The 20,380-nt window shown below is 36.8% G+C and overlaps 2 long non-coding RNA genes across 3 annotated transcripts; one reads left to right on the forward strand and one right to left on the reverse strand.

The window, feature by feature from the left end:
* The first annotated feature begins 1,799 nt into the window (after positions 1-1,799).
* On the forward strand, positions 1,800-11,348 carry LOC309483958. Of its 2 annotated transcripts, none has more exons than XR_014200688.1 (5): positions 1,800-2,000; positions 9,661-9,756; positions 9,863-10,046; positions 10,890-11,099; positions 11,225-11,348. It is a non-coding gene; the product is annotated as an uncharacterized lncRNA (long non-coding RNA). The 2 variants fall into 2 exon arrangements; XR_014200689.1 differs by having other exon boundaries at positions 10,890-11,093.
* A 1,025-nt stretch (positions 11,349-12,373) lies between these two features.
* On the reverse strand, positions 12,374-13,385 carry LOC309484060. The gene is made up of 2 exons (XR_014200720.1): positions 13,195-13,385; positions 12,374-13,096 (listed from the first exon to the last, which is right to left on the reverse strand). It is a non-coding gene; the product is annotated as an uncharacterized lncRNA (long non-coding RNA).
* Positions 13,386-20,380: the final 6,995 nt, after the last annotated feature.

Below are 20,380 nucleotides of genomic sequence, written 5' to 3' on the forward strand. Positions count from 1 at the left end.
ACTAGTTCTGTTGGATCAAGTTCGGTTTTTTTTAACAAGCGGTTTAATCATAACCAGCTTAAAAGTTTTTGGTACTTATCCTAATGACAAAGAGGAATTCATAATATTAAAAAGAGGATCTATGACCTCTGGAAGCATCTCTTTCAGTAGCTTAGTTGGTATAGTGTCTAACATACATGTTGTCGATTTAGATGTTAACGAGTTGTAGATGATTTAACGAGTTTAGAAAATTCTTCCTCTCCTATAGCAATGAATGAATTGAATTTTTCCTCAAGGAGACTACAATGCACTCCCTGATGCGATACTGTAGTAGACGGTTGCATAGTTATAATTTTCTCCCTGATATTATCAATCTTGTTAGTAAAGAAGTTCATAGAGTCATTACTGCTATACTGCTTGGAAACGTCTGGGGTTGAAGCTTTATTTTTCGTTAATTAAGCCACTGTTTCAAATAAATATCTAGGGTTTTGTTTATTTTCTTCTAAGAGGGTTGAAAAATAAGCAGAGGGACTCAGGGGTGGAAAGTAATGTAATTGTCTGGTTTTAGCCAGGTTTCTGTCAAAGACAGCACATCTAGGTTATGATCTGTAATCATATCATTAAGTGCTTTTGAAGAAAGTAATAGAAAATTCTGCAACCCGAGCTTTATCATTTGTTCATCTGTATTATATCTGTTTTTTTATTTGTTGAACATCAATAGCATTTTTACCCTTAAATGGGTTTGAGACAGTCTCTATGTAACTCTTCTTCTTTTTTTTTTTTTCTTTTTTTTTTTGGTATTAGTGTTCTTTTAGTTTACAGATTTAAAGTATACAAGGAAAAACCACTGAGCAACACTAAACCAACCTACATAACTAAATGAGTATGATTAAATAAATCTACTACATAACAATCTGAACACAATTGTATTTCCTCATTCATTCAGTGGGGTATGCTCATTTCCAAACCGGTTCTGTGGGCTTTGACTTCTATTAAAGTATAAAGCTTAAGGAATTTATTACTCATTTTCCAAAGTTGTGAAGATCAACGTACCTACTGGTGAAGACATCTACAGGTAGAATAACTAAAAGAAGCATTTCTTATGCAAAGTTTGTGATTTTGATTAAGTTTTCCATCATTTATTTAATTTTTGTTTGTATTTTGATGTTTATTTAATCCATGTCATTTATTCAAGTTAATAGATTCAAAAGTCTGAGACCACTACAATGTAAAATAATAATAATAATAATAATAATAATTTCCTTTAATTTTTTTGCATGGTTTTATTTTATTTTACTTCTATAAATTGAGAACTTACAATTAACTATTTGTTATTTGAACAACTAATTGTTAAGTAAAACATACTTGTTTGCAGAATAGTATTTATTATAGACAACATTTAATTTAATTATGAAAGGTTTTATCTTAATTGTAATCCATAAATAATTAATTCCATGAATGTGTATGATATACGATGTATCATTTTAATTTCAGATTCATTTGATTAAATGCATATGTAATCTTTTCCTCAGACATGGAGAGTAAGCGGATGTTTTTAGTGGTTTGCGTGATAGGCTGTGCAGTGTCTTTCATTAAGGCTGAAAGCAAGCTATCAACACCTTTGACTGTAAGAATTTACTCCTTTCCACAATTATTCGGTTCAAAGAACCATTATTAAACAATAACAGACAAATAGGTAATTTGTTTATTATCAAGATGTGATTGTTATGAAAGCAATGTAGGCTGTTGATGTTGACAAAGGCATAACTATTTATTTTTTTCCTGATTTTTTTTTCCCTGATTTTTTCCCCCCATCTTATTCATAGACCAAAATCACCCGCAATGAGTGTGGAAAAACCAAACAGTGCTCGGACAACCCTAAAGGATGTGATCCTTCGGGTAGCTCCCAGTGTTTCTTCAGCTCAGTTATCTTAACTAACACCAGCCTCACTATTGAGCTCAGTGACAACTCTACTGGATACATCGCTTTAGCAGCTGGAGTGGTATCTAATATCTATCAGGTATACAAAGCACATTTTACAACACACACACTTCAATGCCTCGTTGGACCATACTACCTTAAAGAAAAGACAATAACTTGTTTTGACCAAAAGTCATAAAAAGCTGTAGCCTGGTTAAAACCAGACCATTCTCAGAAGTAACTGAGTTATGGTCTGGCAAAGCTTCATTAATAACTCATTTCCAAAGGGGCGTCACCAACGGACGTCGCTCAAATGCATCTGGGCACAATTGGATAGACCTAAAACCAATCAGAGCGATCGTCATCGTGTAAAGCCATATGCTGCGTCCCAATTCGCCTAAGTTACACTACGCCATAAAAGTATGTACTCTTTTTGTGAAGAAAAGGTATTTACTTTTGAATGTGTAGCAAAAAAGTAGGCAAGCTTTGGGACATACTACTTCGTCATCTTTATCGGACGGATCTGTCACGTGCATCCTGTCACATAAACTGCCCTGTCAATCATCTTGTCACAGTTAAAATCCTCTATTAAATCTAATTTCATTTCCTACCGTTTCGGAGAGAAATGTAGTAGCACGTTCATCTGCCAGTGGGTCTTTCATGGAGACTGTCCTCATGTGTTTGCAATTTTAATATAATAATGCATTTAAAAGTTGCTGCGCCTGGCCTGCGCAATTGGATAGACCTAAAACCAATCAGAGCGATCGTCATCGTGTAAAGCCCGCCCCAACGTTTCTGATTGGTGCCGCGATTTCGAGGGATTAGAAATGGGCTTGAATGAGCTCTTTGCCAGACTACTTGCAGAGCAAATCTAAATTTGCCGGAAGTTGTCTGGGTTTTCCCAGGCTAAAAAAGCTGTGGTGCTCAAGAAACATTTGTTATTATTATCATTGTTGAAAACAGTTTAATTCTAAGGAGTTAGGTACAAAGAGAGTTGAGGCAGGGTATTGATAATAATCCGCCTTCTCCGCTGTCATATACGTTTGTAAGCCCTTTTTTATTCCTCCTAGGTCTTCACATTGAGGTGTCGAGATAATGGAATTTGTATTTAGCTTGTACAATCTCTCCCATGGACTCGGACTATTCGCATGTGGAGAGGCTCTGTGAACAGCAATAAGCAAGGACGCCCCAGTTGAAGAACTGCTTGTGAGTTATCTCTCCCCTGGTGCTTCATCCTTTTTCAAGGCTCTTGCCTTGCCAATGAAGAGAGTGCATTTGGCTCTCAAGGGTGCTGAACGTGTTCACTATGATGAGCCACGGTGAGGGAGCTCCCCTCCCGCTTGACTTTTTTCTTATGAAATAGGTATGAAAGCCAGGTATTTGCACCTTGCAGTTAAGGCCGCTTTGATCGAAGGGTCGCAAGAAGACAGAGTAGAGGCAGATGTTATGATAAACTGTATGTCCGCCTCCTCTGCTTACCACCTTTCTGCTCATGGCAAGGCATTTTTAGAGGTAAGAAAGACCCGTGGGGCCCTGCACACCATGAATTCCACTCAGCAGTGCCATTTTGGTATGATGCAGGTGTACAGAGTTATGTAGAGCAGTATATATTCCTTTGTTTACCTCCCTCCCCAACAATTGGTTGGGTCTTGAAATAGGGATATCGCTCCCCTTTGGATGGGTGCTCTACTATGGTCCTGGTTCGACAATGCAAATATGTAAAGAAGGTTTGCTTGATAAGTTTGCCTGATGAGTGAATGGAGTCTTTTATGGATCCTGGAGAAGTAACTTTGCTCAAGTAGGGAATGAGCACTCTCCCCTAATTGCTCTAGGGTATTTAAATAGAGCCAAAGCTCCCCTGCGGTCTCCCTAGGGGTTGAGCTTTGATGGCAAAGGCGAGAGTCTATGACAATTATATTATGCCACTCTCGAATTTGCATCCCATCTGATGAAGTTGAGGGTTTCATTCTCCCGCTGGAAGAAGTGGTAATATCGAAGGTTGCATGTTGAAATGCTCCCTTTGGTAGGTTTGGGTTTTGTCTAGTTGCTGACATAGCTGAGACATTTTTTTCTTTGAGCTCTGCTCTTAGGGCCTTATCAGGTTGACACCTGTCCCACAGAGAAGGGAGGAAGGATGTAAAGACCATGACTTCCTCACAACAGAGTACAAATAATATATTGTCCTATTGTTGGATATTGGTTATCTTGTCATATTTTTGGAATCTTGGCATAGGGAGTGGCACCAATATTTTTTGACAGTTTATGAGTCATTTTGGATGCACCCTTGGGGTTGACGCACTCTGACTCCGGTGCATCTCATTGCAATGCCTAAGGCTTGCTTAGAAGAAAAATGCAGTCCGATTTAATTTATAGACATTGTTTGTGTATCTGTCACTGCCTGTTTAATTTGTGTTTAATCAAGCCTATAATGGACCTTATTTCAAGCAATGTGTGAGTAGTTCATTCCATATCTTGTGCAGTATATACACTATCGGTCAAAAATGTGGAATATTTATTTTTTATTTTATATATTTGAAGAAAGTCTCTTATGCTCGCCAAGGCTGTATTATTTGATAAAAAATACAGTAAATACAGTAAAAACAGTAATATTGTAAAATAGAAAACAGTTCTTTTAAATTGTAAAAAAAAAAAATTATATACTTTAAAATGTCATTTATTCCTGTGATGGCAAAACTGAATTTTCAGCAGCCATTACTTCAATCTTTAGTATCACATGATGATCCATATATTTTGTATTGATGGTCAATCATTAATAATGGTTCTTATCAAAAATGTTTTGCTGCCTTTGTGGAAACTGTGATCCATTTTTCAATTAAATTTATCAAAAGTAACAGTAAAGACATTTCTAATGTTACAAAAGATTTCTACTTCAAAAAAAAATGCTGTCTTTTTTAACTTTATACTCATCATTGAATTTGCTGTCACCGTTTTCACAGATTCACGTTTTTGTCGATAAAGGCATTTGATAAAGGTAGTTTGAAACCCGTGTTCAAAAGTTTGTGTTTTAGGCACCCAAAATGCAGTTGTCTTGTAAATAAATGGAAAACTCATAAAAAGTTTTCCGTTTTAATTTGAAAATGGATTTGTGTAAACGGCCCTTTAGTTGACCTAAGCATTTTTCAATATGCGTTCTTGTCTGTACTTGTGTTCTTGTGGACTTGTGAAATGTCATCAGTCGCTGCCCAAGTACCCAAAAGTACTAGCCAAGTACAGTTCAAAGTGTGTTCTTGAGCTGCCCCTTTTATCGAGGATGCAGGTATCCCAGAATGCATCTTGCACACACCAGCATGCGTTAATAGCGTAGGAGAAAACCCACGTCATTTAAAAATACTACTATTATTGTGCCACAAAATTTTCAGTCAGAGTTTTTCAGTCGGGAATGTAGTTGTTTAAAGATCAAATCTGTGGTTTATTTATAAAGATAGCACCTATTTGAAAATTAGACCCTGATGTTTTCGGAGTTGTGAGATCCAGGCGATCACCGGATACTTAGCGTCCATTTACCCCGCCTGGAACATCCTTTCCTCGGCTTGTCCTCCTGACATTTACCAATGGCTCTGATGTCTCTAGTCTATTTGTTAAACGAGATATAATTTGTCTTGTATATCTAACGGGCAATATTTGATCTCATGAATCTATCATTTGTTCCCTAGCAAATTGTTTTGGCTGAGGGCATAGTGAAGTTTCATAATTGTATTATATTTAGGCTATTTAACTGTACCGTTGTAGCCTACTAGAGCCGCTGACTTTGTACGTTTGACTGAACTGTTTGCTTGTCTTTATTTCTTATTGCATAGCTTCTTATATCTTACTTATACTTTTATAATGGCTATTATTGATCATTAAAACTGACATTTAACAAAAAGAGACAGTTATACGACAGTTATGTCATATTTCATTTTATTACAGTGAAGATTTTTATCAGAGTACATGTGCACATATTGCTTGAACCATATATTAATATGTTTAATATTTTTTAAATGTAAATGAGAAGAGGCAGGGTTGTGTTTTATATTTTGTTTTGTTATAAATATACATGCAGCATTGAAGATAATCAATGAACGCGTTGCCTGAACCACATTTGTGTGTCTATTAATGTTTAAGGGTGTTTTCACACATATAGATTGTTTGTTGTTTTCTGAAACAGGGTCTTAATTTGTTACATATTGGTGCATTTTCTTGTTTATGCAAGTCACATGCGAGTACAACTGTCTTCTTATTGGTCAGAGTTTTCTCTGCATCATCCATCAAGATAATTGAAAAGTTCGCTCCATGAGCTTATTGTGGCTTTATTTGTAACTGTCGAGGCACATGCAAACACTATTCGAATGTAGACGTCATTCTCGCTGTTAAATTATATACTACATTTGTATTAATACTACAGCAAATTCAAAAGCGCTCTCTCTGGATCTCCCAGCGCTGTCTAGAGGTTAACTGTGTCAAGACATACGCAAACACGAATGTTATAATGTAGCTAGAGCAGGAATCAAGGCTTCATCGGGACAGCATTCTCGCACTGAGAAGCGCAATTACACAACATTTTAAAGGTACACTGTGTAGTTTTTTAAGTATTTTATTAGCTAAAATCAATGTCTTTATTCATAAATATGTCCTCATTGGTGCTCTGCCAATGGTCTGACTTATCTTTATTATCTTTATTTACATAGGACAGGTAAGTCTATGGAGACTTCCATGTCGTTCCGCCATCTTGAAAAACTATAATAGCAGAGAGGGACAAAAAGCACTAGGCTACCTCAACGCGTTTCCACAACGCGTTTTCATTCAGAGCCAGCGTCATGTGACTGAAATCAGCTGAAACGGACAAGGAGATCAGTGAGAGGTGCTTGTCACTGCCCCGACTTTGAAAGGCTGCACTGTACTTCATAATGCAGGATCATACTTATGCCGAGCCACAGGAGAAGGAATCCTCTGCCCCAAAAAAAGCAAAAAATTGAACGTAAAAGGAAAAGTGACCGGCGGGTTAATGTCGGGATAGCTTTTTCCAGGGGGAAAGGGACGCTGAAAGGGACGCTGAAGTTGCCTGCTTTCTTCTCGACATGTAAGTCAATGTTACGGTCTAAATTACAAGCTTTTTTTCATTGCTTGGTTGTGTACTTTATTATATAGGCAGCATAACAGTAGAACATGTATAGGTAAAAGCCAAACAGGCTCTTTGATGAATAGCAGCATAGGCTATGTTTGATGTAACAAGGGTTGCATTTCATGCATGAGATTTAAACTGTAACATTCGTTTGTTCATTGTGTGTCAAGTTGCAGTTTGTTTGAAATAACGAACCTCATCACCCGAAAGAAAACTCGATTAAGTGCTATTGGAAGACAAATTGTTTTGAAGAAGAGCTTCTTGGTACAAAACGGCTACCGTAGTTGTAACATGCATTTGAAAAAGCGAGGCTCTAGAGAGCACTTTTCGTTTGAATGCAAAATACAATTTCACCGCTAGATAGGAACAATTCCTACGCAGTGTACCTTTAAGATTAAGAGGTGCTCTAGGGGAGCGTGGGGCACAACCTAACGCAGGGTTAAATAGTTAGTTACTTTTACACAGTCAGGGTCGAGCAGGTTGTTTTTCCGCTCTTTTTCTCTCGCTGCCAGAAGACGGTCTCCTGCGGATTTGTGGAAAGTTTTGATAAGATTTCGTGAAGATTCTGGACAAATAGTGTATTGACACCATGCAAGTGAAGTTGGGTGTGTACGTCACCAAATCTAACTTTATATTATCTTAATCACTGTCTTGTTGCCTAAAACATAGCACGATTTTGAAACACATCAGCAACTCCTATACTGTTAGCTAGGCATAAAATATTTTTTACACAGCGGGGTTAGTTGTGGCACAGCGTTACAACTAAACCGCCAAGTTTACAACGATAACGAAATAAAAACAGGGAGCCACACAACTTTTCAGGTTTGAGAATTTATTTATATATTTATTTTGCCACATTTAACTTTGGTGGACTTTCACAAACAACGTTGGAATTTAAATGTCAAAGTATGATTTCTTTCACATTTGTTTACTATGCATTGATCACTTGTTTATTTATTAAAAATATAGCCTGATTTTGAGCTCGTTTTTATTATTATTACTATTATTATTATTAATAATAATAATTTTGCATGCAGCTGCCACACACAAATATAATTCAATTGCAATTACAATATTTGATGATTTTATTTATTAATTTATTGCAAAACTGTGCGGCCCTTTCCTTTATTTCTATCCATGATATTGATCCATAAAAGAAGGATGATTGGATGAGGGATGGATGTATGGATATCTATCTGTACAGATGTACAAACAATATCAAACTATACAGATAAAATAGTACTGAATTATGTGTGTTACACCTAACCCCTCTGTCTGTTACAGTTAACCCCACATATGGGGTAAGTTGTAACATTTGCACTTCTGTCACTTTCAGTGCAACTGAACGAAATTGGTAGGTCCTAGAAAAAAAACTTTTACGTGTTCATTTGTAGCAGAGATGTATACGTTGCTTGTGTAAAAAAAAAAAAAGATTAATCTAACTTAACAATTTTTTAAATAATTGAGCCAAAACCAAAATGTGTTAGGTTGTGCCCCGCTCTCCCCTAGTGTGACTAATGTGCTCAGTTACAGAATCAGACACTACTGCTATTTATACAGCACATATCCCGTTATGAATTATAATACCATTTGGTTCGTTGGTCCGTTGGGTCAGGGCGCTCTCGGAGCGATTGTTTTGGTGCGGATCCGAGCGTGATTGCCGTGTTAACATATGCCTAAATGAACAGTACCAAGGGAGAAAACGCACCAGGTTCTGAAACAAACACTCAGGTGTAAAAGCACCCTAAGATTTAAACATATTTCATTTTATTGTTGCTTGAAATATACATACTGAGATAACCAGAGTAGTCAGAGCAAGCTGAATGACGCTATCAAGAACACTGCTGTTCCATTTGCGTCCACCCGTCCTCTGGAGTTTGTTCTCCTGAGTCGAACTTGGCAAATCCGAACTACCAAGGACAGAAGTCAGAATTTTGAGTACTTGGTATTGAGAAACGCCCCTAGTTTCCTAGTGTGACCTAGTTTACTAGTTGTTTGTTACCATAGCAACCCATTGTGTCCACCTGCCCTTTGTTAACTCACTCATTTAGGATGTGTCCCAATTCAAAGGCTGCATCCTTCCAAGGACTCAGACTTTAAAGGCCACACCTTCCAAGGCCGCGAAGTTCAGACCAAGCGTTGTTAAATGGGACGGTCTAGCCTACGTGTTCTTGTCGCCTAGCAACTCTGACAGCTGCCGTTGAGTGACAGTAACGCTTCACTAGACTTTTTTGAGAAATGAGAAAATAACACAAAACAATTTCTACATACAAAATACACAGTACATAAACTAGTTTACACTGAGGTGGTGGGGAAATTCTCATGTGAATTAAAACACGTTTGTCTGTTTGTTTGTTTTTCCAACCCAGTTACGAAACAACTATTATACATTTAAATAAAAAATTAATTATGCTTTTGTGTGTGTGTGTGTGTGTGTGTGTGTGTGTGTGTGTGTGTGTGTGTGTGTGTGTGTGTGTGTGTGTGTGTGTGTGTGTGTGTGTGTGTGTCATATGCAGAAATGTCATGACTAGATGGAAACCAACCACCTAATCCTGCTTTTACATTACAGAGGCAGTCTGCTTAGTGCCCTTCTCTGAGAATGTCCCTTTTCTCCTTCTCTTTTTTTTTTTTTTCTCAGAGCCCTCATGTCATCTTTGTCTGTGGCAATAATAATGGCAGTTTTTTCTTTCAAATTGCAATGCTCAACAACAATACACTGGGGAACTCAAATTTAGTAAGGATAATATTTTTGAGCATATTGTTTGTGTTCTTTTTTATCAAATAATTATCAAATAATCAGATTTTGATGTATGAATCAATATCTCCCCCCCCCCCCCCAGCATATTGTGAGCAATTCGCAGGGTTCAATACAGTCAAGCTTGATTCAGTGTGTTTTCAACATCTCCATTGATGAAAACGTCAAATCCTTCCTAAGCAGTGTCAGTGGCTCAAATTTCAACACCAGCGACATTGCTAATTCCAAAATTTTCTTGTTCCTTGACATCTTAAAGGGTTCAACAAATGGTGAGTTTTTCCATATTTCAAACAATAACAAATACAGTGGAGTCCAAATGTCTAAGACTGAAAATCTGGCATTGAAAAATAATTTTCAATAATCACAAAGATAAATAAATCTTCTTAGGTCCTTTAAAGTCCAGAAACTGTCCCGCTAGCAAGTTGGGCCATATGCAATGCCAAATGCAAAAAATATGGGTGTTATTTATTACTGGGTGCAATTATTTTCCACAGTCCTCATTAACACGCTTGTAGATAGTGCAGAATGCAGCTGCAAGACTGTTGACTGGTACTAAAAAAAAGGAATCATATTACTTCAATTCTGGACTTGTTTTATTGGGTCCCTGTCATTTTAGAATTCAGTTTAATCTTATACTAACTGTTTAAAAAGCATTTAATGGGTTTTATGTCCTTTTTGCAGAACTTTGGTCAATGTAAGCTGTGTTTAAAAAATGTAGAAATAACATTTCCTTATTTTTGAAAAACAATCCATTAAAAATTTATCAAATGGACACGAATCAAATAAACAAATGTAACATACCTTATGAACCCCATATCCAAGGTTTTTTTTTTTTTTCATGGATCATTAAGTTTTGTTTAAGGAGTCTATGTCAGCATAAGTGCTACTGTCATTAAAGCAAAAGGTGGACATACCAAATACTAATAATTATAAATGTTTCTATTCAACTTTCACTTAAATTGTTTTTATATAATATAAAATGTAGTGGGGAAAATGTATAATAAATAAGAAAAAATGCTAAATTTTTAATTGTGGCCTCAGACTTCTGATCCCAACTGTACATGCATAAACTCTCAGCTGATTATACTGCCATTTTGCCATTTGTTTTGAAGGAACTGTGCTGGGAGCACCAACAAGTGTACTTGAGTCCTCTTTTCTGGTTAATATAGCTAATGTCAGTTCTACTAATGTTGTAAGTACCACAGCTGGCACTACAGCTGGCACCACAGCTGGCACTACAGCTGGCACTACAGCTGGCACTACAGCTGGCACCACAGCCAAATCAAATGCCAGCATCTCACTCACCAGCCTAGTGAGTCATGGTAAATATATTTCTCAAAAGTTCTCCAATGATGTGTTAAATCACAATTTATTCAACAATAACATTTATGTTCTTTTCTCAATGCAAACCGTTCAAATAACTCTCTTTTCTTGTTATGACTTACAGCTGCAATTTGCCTTCTCAGTATCTTCTTCAATCTTATCTAATGAGACCCGAGAGAGACCTGAGGACTAATCATGCTTTAGAATAGTATATGGATATGTAGTAATGTTGGCATGTTTTTCAAAAATATTCTTATTTCCACTGGCTTCTTTCTATAAGATTATTCACAAACATATAAGAAACCCATGTGTGTTTGACATAAATATGGTATGTTGGACACATATAAAAAAAACTACTTTTTATTGTGGTGTTTTAATGATCTTCTAACATTATTTACTGATTTTTACTAAAATGTACACTTGTATTTTGAAAGAGATTTGAAGTTACATTAAAAATAATGTTAAAATAATGCATAAATAACTATTATAAATACAATAAAAATACAATATTATTAAACTAAAATAATTTTGATTGTAAATGTTTATTTACTATTCTTAGGGAAATAAAAATGCATATTGTAATTTCTCTAAAATATACATCATACTTTTTCATATAACGTAAGGGTGGTTTCACAACAGTTTTTCAGGCTACAGGATTGACGAATGACTAAAGAATCATTATCAGCATGATGGTGTAGAACGATGATGGTGTCACGTCTGGTTTTGGTTTTGTTTCATGTCAGTCATGTCCCTTAACAAACCCATGTGGGGCCCAAAGGGGTTGCAGTTGGGCTGATATCTGGGGCCTACCTGGGCTACCCAACTGGGACCCAGCTAATTTTGTCCTTAGTTTCCATGGAGGCCCCACATGTGTTAGCCCAGATGGGTTGATGATGGGCTCTTGATGGGCTCCATATCGGTAACCTAGGTAGCTCCCATTTAGGGCCTACAGGAGTCTGCCCACATGGGTTGATGATGGGACCCACACTGTTAGACTTTTCAAGGGTGTTTTACAGTAACTTACTGGCAACACTGTTGCCAGTAAGTTACTGTAATTAAGAGTTACAGTACCAAACCGTATTTCAGTTTTACAGAACATGGTACTGTAATTGTGTAATACAGTGCATTACTGTAAAAACGAAGCTAATCAGTACACTACTGTAATTATTTTTATTTGTACTAAATATAAATTAGATTTCATAATTTTAATATATGATTAATTTTATTTTTATCCTACATAAGTACTACTGACATACAAACCAATTAGACAAAGTTATCACAAAATACCATTTTTTTATTTAAAACATGTCATATATATCACAAAATAAACAGTCTGCCAATGCTGGAAATGATGTGTGAAATTTTTACACATTAATGGGTGAGTTTAGGGACAACATTTTTTGCGTTAATTTGAACTAATTCATTGTGTTAATGATTTAACACTGTCCTTCACTGCACACATTTTTAAAAACATACATAAAATCATAAACAAAACATTAGCATTTGACTAAATGAATGTAGAGTCATTGGTTGTTTAGCTTATACAAGTATTATAATGAAACATCAACCATTACATTCATAAAAACTGCAGAATATAAATACATTTTTAAGCAGTCAAAAAGGAAATGTCCAACACTGGACAAAACACAGTTCTTTTCACAATACATAACACATAACCCCACCTTAAAAATTATTTCACTTATTTCCAAAAATTTGTTGGATTCATGTACACTGGTGGCCAAAAGAAGTATTTAAGTGTCTATATGTTTTTGAAAGAAGTCTCTTTGATGCTCAAGAAACATTTCCTATTATTATCAATGTCTGACTGTCTACTCCTCCATCTTTTCTACAGCTTAGGAGTAAAAGTCATCATCAAAATAATCTTTAAAAAGATTACAGTAGTTAACAGTAGTAGTTCCTACAGTAGTTAACCCACCTGTGCGCTGATATTAGGACCTTCCTGGTCAGGTGGGACTGCAATGGTAGAGTCTTATGCCTAATAAAATATCAAAATAATGCAAAAATATAAACTTAAGTTGTTTAGAATGCTAGATTTGGTATGAATGAATTAGTGAGTTTTACTGCAGTGCTTACCTGGATACATTTAATCTGGTGAGACTGAACAAAGACAATGGTCCATCTTCTGATTGGTTCATTAGCTGTGAAATAAATATAAAGTTAGACATGATGCAAAGGTCACTTATTTGATATAAAGTTAGCCAATTTTATAGAGATTTTATAAGATATTGTAAGCTACCTAGTCTGCACCAGTGGCTCCAAAGCAATTTTCACACGTCACTGGCGCGAATTGGCGCTTTTGCAGTTGCCTTTAAACACATAAAAAAATGGAAGTAAATATTAAATTCCATTAAAAAAAAACTATAATATGTTATAGTTTGCAAGCTAATGCTAAAACTATAAAGGTTCTCATCAGTAGGCCAACATTATCTACAACCAAAACAGAATTTCACAGTAGTTTATTCACATTTATTGTTAATGTAAACGCGTTGCTCGTTGGCATATTTTAACTCGACAATTCAATAATCTAACAAAGTGTGTAAAATGAAACGTTAGCTCAGTTTACCGTGGTAAAGTTCGTTACCGCCATGTTGACGAGTTGGCTAAAGTTATAACATAGGTTAAACTGGGCACAATCCTGTCAACACACACAGAAGTTTTTTTTTTTTTTTTTTTCTTGCTTGCTGATCTCTCTCTCGGTGAAGTGAATTCCGTCTCTTCCCCGGGACAGACACGAACGGCGCGATCCAACAAAAGACAGACCCCACTGATATTACACTGGATGCTCTGGCGCAACACGACAAATCCCAGACAGTGTAGTGATGCTCCGCGGCCGTTATATTTCTGACGTACGGTACTCCGAGACCAAGCGCTCGCGCTATTTCTGACAAGGGACAAACAGCTAGGTTTGCATTTTGTATTAAAGGTCCGGTCGCTTCAATGTGTCCAATATTGACAGCCTCTGGCTATTATAGCGTTGTAGACACGCGGTGTAAGACAAAAATTAGGAAATAAAAAGCACGATGGAATGGTGCCAGCCAGAGAGGCCGTTACGTCAAATACAGTAAGTGTCTGTATGTGGTGTTAGACGTCACAGAAAATTCCCATGATGCAATGGGAATCACAGTTATTTACTGTAAAGAGAAAAAGCAGTACTGGGGGATTTAAAGTAAATAACTGTAGAAATTACAGAAAAGTCTAACAGTGCAGATAGGTCTTATCTAGGGCTCTTATGGGCCACAACGGGTATATATATATTAGGGCTGGGAATCGATTAAAAAAAATTTACTAATTAATTGCACAATTTCTGTAATTAATTGCAATTAATTGCGCTTCCCCCAAGCTTGTAATCATCAATATTTAAACTTAGAATCACCTAATTAAACAACACAGGAAAAAAAGGGAACAGAAATTAGCCCTATATTAAAATATTAAACATCAATATATCAATATATTATTCTTTTTCAATAATCAATCAACATAATCAATTTAACAGATTATTATTATTATTTTATTAATTATTAAAACAAAATATAGTCCTACAAAGCTATTATTACCAGAGCATGTGATCAGAGCAGGTCATTTTACCATTGTTGCCCAGCATGGCTATACCAGCTCAGCAAACAGAAGCCAACAGAGAAATTTCACGTTACTTGAGTGGACTTTACTTTTCTAGTGCTTAGTACATGATTGAAGCCTTTGGGCCGTTAACGACAGAGCCGCCGACACACACACACACACACACACACACACACACACGGAACGGAGAGCTCGCCGCTGCTGGGCCATTAACGACAGAGCGAGCCGACCGACCGACACACACACACACACACACACACACACACACACACACTCACGCGCGCGTGCGCGCGGAGCACAGAGCGCGACGCACATACCGAGCGGAAAAGACCCGCTCATGAAAGCTGCCCGAGAATGAAACCTGACCGCCGAACATGGAGGGGCGGGACGGCATATTTCGGCCTTTTTAATAGCAGACGCAACAGGAAATCATTAAAACGAGGCAAAAAAAAAAAGTGCTGCGTCAATTGCGTTATTTTTTTTCAACGCCCCCAGCCCTAATATATATATATGGGCTACCATATTTGTCTGTTTGGGTTACCTTATTTTACAGTAAACCCCTAAATACAAACATTACACAGGGTATATGCAGGAATCATAGAGATGAATTTACTACCTTTTACTACCTTTTTTACCACCTCCACAATATTTTTTACTACCATCACGACATCAAGCAGCAGCCCTTTTTTGGGGGGTTTGGTGGGGTGGGCGGGGTATGTAAAGCACCACTTACTACTTACTATAAGGTATAAGTGTGACACTGTCACACCCATCATACATATTAGGTACACTAATGTTTAATTGTTATCATTAAGTAGGCCTATTGTCATTGTCAATTATGTTTTTTTTGTAGTGTCGAGTTGAGTTTCAGTTGTCCTTATCTTAACCCTAGCCCTTGAGTTATCCTAACCATAGCCCTTAAGCCTGTTTTATGCTTCTGCGTCGAATCGACGGCGTACCCCCGCGGACCCCTCTGCGTCGACGCGAACCTCGACGCGACCCCTCCGCCGTAGCTTGACGTGCACCTCCAAAAAATTGTAACTACGCGTCGCGGTGACGCAGACCGCAGGGGCTGTGATTGGTCAGATTATACATCATTTCCGGAGTAAAATATATTAAAATAGAAAACAGTCATTTTAAATTGTCATAAAATATGTTTTGTTTTATTGTTTTTTATATACTAAACACAGCCTTGGTGAGCAGAAGAGACTTCTTTTAAAAACATAAAAAATCTTACTGATCTAAAACTTTTGACCGGTAGTGTATATGTATATATTTATATATATTCTTTTCTTTTTTTGTTGTTGCTAGAAATAAACTTCAATCAATCAAATCAATGTTTGTTTTGAAAAAAAGTTTGTTGTTTATTTACAATACAATGTTCACGGGTACATCATGGATATCAAGTAATTAACCAAGTCTGCCACGGGACACTACATTATCCTGCCATGGCACCGTGGTCGGACCCATTTTGTAGCCCAACCCGGTGATCTTTGCACCCGAAGATAAAATCTTTAAAGACACGGCCAGTCTCTGAGCGAGGTCAATAGGCATACTGTGTGTAGTCTGATGCTGTATTAACGGCTTTAAACGATGAACAAGATCGTCAAATCGACCTTTCGACATCCGAAAATACTTAAAGTGCATTTCTTCGTCCAAGTCCCTCAGCGGTCGAACAACCGTAACAAATTCGCCAATCCTTCCCCTGTCTTCGTGCACTGGTCGTACAGACCACCTTCGCTGACGTCTTTTTCTTCTACGATTAAACATTTGCAATAAAATCATTTGTTGATTAGCTCCAGCTGCAACAACACTCTCTCTCTTTCGCTCGCCATTGTCGGAAATGAAAAAGCGGAACCGGCGCATGGAACCAAAACAAACTAGGAAAGAGATTCGCGAACCACACCACCCCCCTAGCGTTCTGGCGGTGAAATGCACCGCGATGCAACGCAACCCGACGCAGAACCATAAAACGGTCACGACGCCGTTGGAGTGACGGCGTAGCTACGCTGTGGAGTTGACGCAGAAGCATAATGAGGGCTTTAGCCCTAATAAGGTGAATAATAACCTTGGCACTTTGTCATTGCTATCAACTCCGACTCACTCAGGGCTCGACATTAAGCCTTTTCATGTGCTTGTCCTCTGGACAAGTAAATCTGTCATTCACTTGTCCGAGTAAAAAAGTTGCTTGTCCGGAATTTTTTTGGTGTGTGTGTGCTACAAAATATAATTTATTCTGAAGAAATATCCTCATCTGTGTTAAATCAGCTCTGATATATTTAAATCTGCATATTGTCATATCTGCACCTTTAAAGGGCCACCCCCCAAATCTTATTCAATGTATGCTTAATCTTTAGTTTTAAATTTTATCAATAGATTAAATTGGAATAGCCTAATAAGATAATATAGGGCTGTTGTTACCCTAGGAAGGGCTGATCAAATTAAATCATTTACACTGAAAATTTACAACTGCATTAAATAATGTTATGAATTTGAGATCGTTTAAAATATTTTTGAATATACAAATAAGAAACGTTGGAAAGAATGATACTTTTAAACATGAAAGTAAACCGCCAGTAGGAGGCGTCAGACGACCGTCTTAATGAGCGAGTCATTGAGTCATTCATTCAAACGATTCGTTCAAACAACTGATTCATTCAAGAATGAGACATGTTTATGAATGGGACATTGAATCTTTGACTCAGCCAATTCGTTCAAAACGCTGAATCATTCAGTAATGAAACACGGTTAAGTGTTGCTGTGAGATGCGTTACGGTTCTGCTGTGATCTTTGTTTGGAACTATTTTTGCTGCTGAAACAAAAACAGTCAATATTGTGTCTAAAATGTAAGTAACTTAATTTGAACTGTTTATTGAACTGTTGTATCAAAAGCAATGTCACATTTTCAGTCGTGATGGTACTCAAGAAAACAGCACTCGTCGTGTGAGGTTGCTAAACTGTATCATATGTTAAAAATATTAAAACACATTTTGAATTTTGGCACTGGCAGTAACGTTATGTTGTTAACTGAGTTTAAACTGAGTTTACATTTGTTTGGATTTCTCCTCGAGAGGCTGCGCGAGCCTCAACAGCGCAACCTTGTTACCGTCAGTAGCCTAATACATCCACTATCGATCGCAACTTACAATAAATATAAATACATATAAATACAATCAGAATCATTCTCTCATTTTAGTGATTCCCTAGTTATTTATAAATTTTTTGTTATTGACGTTTAATTAGGCTACTTGTCCGGTCGGGCAAGTAAAATTCTCTTTTACTTGTCCCTTCAAAAAATCCACTTGTCCCGGACAAGCGTTAATGTCGAGCCCGTCAGGTCCTGTTAGCACCGTATATATTTTTTTTAATTATGCTAGATGAAGTTAAAATATATGGAGACACAAATATTAAGCAAAAAAATGGAAACTCATATATTGAGGTGGTGATGAAAAATTTACTACCAAGTCAAATTGCGTTTGTTACCTTTTACTACCTTTCAAGGGCCTTAATTTTGGTAGATTATTTTTACTACTTTTACTACCTTTTACTACCGCGCGGACACCCTGTTACATGTAATCCACTAAACTACACTAAAATGTTAAAGGTATTCAATGAACAGAAACCAGTAGTTCACTTTTAAAGTTACTTTATTAAGCAAGTACAAGTATCAAAAAACAAGAAAAGAAAAAAGTTAAAGCTATATATATATATATATATAAAAGTGATACATATCTGAAAAATTAACTATTTCACAAACAAAACAATAACAGTGCAGCTTCTCACTCCTCTGTTGTCGCTCCCAACGGCCCTTTGAAAAGAGAAAATAAATGAATCAACCATTATGCCACTTTTTTTAATTCCTTTTCACAGTTCAAACAGATGTGTCAGGTTAGCCTTTTGGTGCCCCACATCAAGTTTATCTAGATAAGGGGTTTGCAAACCTGTCCTGGATAGTGGTCGACCGATATATCGCCAAGGCCGATATACTGTACCGGCCGATATTTGGCACTTTTAAAATATCGGCATCGGCCTATACGGTTTTCTGATTGGCCGATGTGTTGGAAGCGGGACTTTTATTTTGACGGCGCTCCAGACTTTTATTTTGACGGGCGGCGCTGAGAACACCAGTGCCTGAGAAGAGAACGGCAGCGTCTGATCACACAGCACTCACTCACATTCTCCGTCTTCATTAGTTTACAATCGCTGTCAGTCATATCTTAATATTTTGTTAGACAGAACTGGTAAACAAAGAAAGTAAATGGTATGCGAAAAAGTAAAGTGTTGCTTAAAATATTGATTAAAATAAATATAAAGTATATAATAAAAATATCGGCTTTATATCGGCCATCCTGCTCTCTAAGATATCGCCATCGGCCATCAAAAAAACAATATCGGTTGATCCTGGAACACAAAATGTACATTTTGACCACTTTTGAAGTCATTTCTAGAACTAAGTGTTTCATTAGTGTGATCATTAACCCTCTGAGGTCTGAGGTGTTTTTGGGGCCCTGGAGGTGTTCTGACATGCTCTGACATTTGTTTTTTTTTCAGTTATTTATAAACATGTTAATGGCAAAAGTGTAAATTCACTCTATATAACACAAACAGGGCTAGCATAATATCTGATCAACATGCTTGTAAATCTTTGTATTTTTAAGAGAATAATGTTTATGCGTGGTTATTTAAAAAAAATTTCAGCAACTTTCTTTTTTTAAGAACACAAAACACATTCTAAATATGTGCCCACAAGACTCTTGACTAATATATGTTGTCGTTTCTAGTTCTGGCTTCAAAATGATGTGAAATTCATCCTGCCTGATCGTTCTCTTAAAACAATACATTGATTTAAACATTGTAAAACAGTTTTTTTTGTCAGAAGAGGTTTATGCGTGGGAGGGGTAATCGCTCATCAATATTAATGAGATTCAGACCAGGGGTGTGACATAGACACTCCCCCAATGACTAATGGGCCATCAAGAGAGGCAGCCTGAACAAAGAGGAGATTCAAAGGTTTTGTTTTTCACTGTTTTATTGTAATTCCTCTATGAGGAGGAACTAAATGTTTTAAATTTGCAATGTTTTAAACTCAGCTGTGGTCCAGGTTCCCGTGCAGGCAGGAATCTCAGAGTCTGTGGAACCATGTCAATGTCAGTCTCTGTTTTCCATGACAGAGTAGACTGCTTGTTGCTTGTCTGAATGTTTGTCTTGGCCCTCTTTGCAACAGGTGTCTGATGATCTCATTAGCATGCTGATAAGATAGCACAAAGAAAAAATATGTAACATTATCAACCAACCTCTAAAAATAAATAAACTCATACAGGCTCATATTGTAATAAGTATATAAACAAAATTGCACAAACATTGGTAAATATGTACTTACTCTTTCTGACGTTCAACTGTGTTGCTGCGCGCCCTCCGAGTTGCAGATGAAGGAGATGCAGCATTCCTGTTTTAAAAAAAGTTGAAAACTATTATAACATAAATATTTCAAAGTATATTACCATTAGTCTATATGAATAACTGATGTGAATAATTGTAGACACGTGCTGTAGGCATATATTGCGTGTAATGGGCCATTACCGGAGATAGCACAACGCAAACATTAACACATTTGCAATTCATCAGCTGGGCATATTTACACATTTCAGCACATACACACATTTGCAATAGATATTTGCAAGCA

The sequence above is a fragment of the Leuciscus leuciscus genome (genome assembly GCF_965113295.1).
Source record: "Leuciscus leuciscus genome assembly, chromosome: 20".
NCBI lineage: Eukaryota > Metazoa > Chordata > Actinopteri > Cypriniformes > Leuciscidae > Leuciscus > Leuciscus leuciscus.